The sequence below is a fragment of the Heptranchias perlo genome, unplaced genomic scaffold (assembly GCF_035084215.1).
Source record: "Heptranchias perlo isolate sHepPer1 unplaced genomic scaffold, sHepPer1.hap1 HAP1_SCAFFOLD_136, whole genome shotgun sequence".
Taxonomy (NCBI): domain Eukaryota; kingdom Metazoa; phylum Chordata; class Chondrichthyes; order Hexanchiformes; family Hexanchidae; genus Heptranchias; species Heptranchias perlo.
In genome coordinates, this window is record NW_027138602.1 from 254,834 (window position 1) to 258,066 (window position 3,233).

Here is a 3,233-nt window from a genome sequence, read left to right on the forward strand (position 1 = left end):
TTCAGCGAGCGAGAAGTTTTTTCTTTAATAGCGTCAGATTTTATCCTAAAATACAAGAACTTTTCGTGGTTCCTGTCAAATTTTGTAGGTTTTCATCTAATGAACGTATTTCAGTCAGCGAGATCTTTCTTCTTCAAAGCAAAAAGATTTTATCTTCAAATACAAGAACATTTCGTGGTTTTGTTGATTTTCAGCAAATGAACATATTTCAGCGAGGGAGAAGTTTTTTCTTTAATAGCGTCAGATTTTATCTTAAAATACAAGAACTTTTCCTGGTTCTTGTCAATTTTTGTTGATTTTCATCTAATGAACTTATTTCAGTCAGCTGGATCTTTCTTCTTCAAAGCAAAAAGATTGTATCTTCAAATACAAGAACTTTTCGTGGTTTTGTTGATTTTCAGCAAATGAACATATTTCAGCGAGCTTGAAGTTTTTTCTTTAATAGCGTCAGATTTTATCTTAAAATACAAGAACTTTTCGTGGTTCCTGTCAATTTTTGTTGGTTTTCATCCAATGAACTGATTTCAGTAAGCTGGATCTTTCTTCTTCAAAGCAAAAAGATTTTATCTTCAAATACAAGAACTTTACGTGGTTTTGTTGATTTTCAGCAAATGACCATATTTCAGCGAGCTGGAATTTTTTTCTTTAATAGCGTTAGATTTTATCTTAAAATACAAGAACTTTTCGTGGTTCTTGTCAATTTTTGTTGATTTTCATCCAATGAACTTATTTCAGTCAGCTGGATCTTTCTTCTTCAAAGCAAAAAGATTTTATCTTCAAATACAATAACTTTTCGTGGTTTTGTTGATTTTCAGCAAATGACCATATTTCAGCAAGCTGGAAGTTTTTTCTTTAATAGCGTCAGATTTTATCTTAAAATACAAGAACTTTTCGTGGTTCTTGTCAATTTTTGTTGATTTTCATCTAATGAACTTATTTCACTCAGCTGGATCTTTCTTCTTCAAAGCAAAAAGATTTTATCTTCAAATACAAGAACTTTTCGTGGTTTTGTTGATTTTCAGCAAATGAACATATTTCAGCGAGCGAGAAGTTTTTTCTTTAAGAGCGTCACATTTTATCTTAAAATACAAGAACTTTTCGTGCTTCTTGTCAATTTTTGTTTGTTTTCATCCAATGAACTGATTTCAGTAAGCTGGATCTTTCTTCTTCAAAGCAAAAAGATTTTATCTTCAAATACAAGAACTTTTCGTGCTTTTGTTGATTTTCAGCAAATGACCATATTTCAGCGAGCTGGAAGTTTTTTCTTTAATAGCCTCAGATTTTATCTTAAAATACAAGAACTTTTCGTGGTTCCTGTCAATTTTTGTTGGTTTTCATCCAATGAACTGATTTCAGTAAGCTGGATCTTTCTTCTTCAAAGCAAAAAGATTTTATCTTCAAATACAAGAACTTTACGTGGTTTTGTTGATTTTCAGCAAATGACCATATTTCAGCGAGCTGGAATTTTTTTCTTTAATAGCGTTAGATTTTATCTTAAAATACAAGAACTTTTCGTGGTTCTTGTCAATTTTTGTTGATTTTCATCCAATGAACTTATTTCAGTCAGCTGGATCTTTCTTCTTCAAAGCAAAAAGATTTTATCTTCAAATACAATAACTTTTCGTGGTTTTGTTGATTTTCAGCAAATGACCATATTTCAGCGAGCTGGAAGTTTTTTCTTTAATAGCGTCAGATTTTATCTTAAAATACAAGAACTTTTCGTGGTTCTTGTCAATTTTTGTTGATTTTCATCTAATGAACTTATTTCACTCAGCTGGATCTTTCTTCTTCAAAGCAAAAAGATTTTATCTTCAAATACAAGAACTTTTCGTGGTTTTGTTGATTTTCAGCAAATGAACATATTTCAGCGAGCGAGAAGTTTTTTCTTTAAGAGCGTCACATTTTATCTTAAAATACAAGAACTTTTCGTGCTTCTTGTCAATTTTTGTTTGTTTTCATCCAATGAACTTATTTCAGTCAGCCAGATCTTTCTTCTTCAAAGCAAAAAGATTTTATCTTCAAATACAAGAACTTTTCGTGGTTTTGTTGATTTTCAGCAAATGAACATATTTCAGCGAGCGAGAAGTTTTTTCTTTAATAGCGTCAGATTTTATCCTAAAATATAAGAACTTTTCGTGGTTCTTGTCAAATTTTGTAGGTTTTCATCTAATGAACGTATTTCAGTCAGCTCGATCTTTCTTCTTCAAAGCAAAAAGATTTTATCTTCAAATACAAGAACTTTTCGTGGTTTTGTTGATTTTCAGCAAATGAACATATTTCAGCGAGCTGGAAGTTGTTTCTTTAATACCGCAAGATTTTATCTTAAAATACAAGAACTTTTCGTGGTTCTTGTCAATTTTTGTTGATTTTCATCAAATGAACTTATTTCAGTCAGCTGGATCTTTCTTCTTCAAAGCAAAAAGATTTTATCTTCAAATACAAGAACTTTTCGTGGTTTTGTTGATTTTCAGCAAATGACCATATTTCAGCGAGCTGGAAGTTTTTTCTTTAATAGCGTCAGATTTTATCTTAAAATACAAGAACTTTTCGTGGTTCTTGTCAATTTTTGTTGATTTTCATCTAATGAACTTATTTCACTCAGCTGGATCTTTCTTCTTCAAAGCAAAAAGATTTTATCTTCAAATACAAGAACTTTTCGTGGTTTTGTTGATTTTCAGCAAATGAACATATTTCAGCGAGCGAGAAGTTTTTTCTTTAATAGCGTCAGATTTTATCCTAAAATACAAGAACTTTTCGTGGTTCTTGTCAAATTTTGTAGGTTTTCATCTAATGAACGTATTTCAGTCAGCTATATCTTTCTTCTTCAAAGCAAAAAGATTTTATCTTCAAATACAAGAACTTTTCGTGGTTTTGTTGATTTTCAGCAAATGAACATATTTCAGCGAGCTGGAAGTTTTTTCTTTAATAGCGTCAGATTTTATCTTAAAATACAAGAACTTTTCGTGGTTCCTGTCAATTTTTGTTGGTTTTCATCCAATTAACTGATTTTGGTCAGCTGGATCTTTCTTCTTCAAAGCAAAAACATTTTATCTTCAAATACAAGAACTTTACATGGTTTTGTTGGTTTTCAGCAAATCAACATATTTCAGCGAGCAAGAAGTTTTTTCTTTCATAGCGCAAGATTTTATCTTAAAATACAAGAACATTTCGTGGTTCTTGTCAATTTTTGGTGGTTTTCATCCAATGAACTTATTTCAGTCACCTAGATCTTT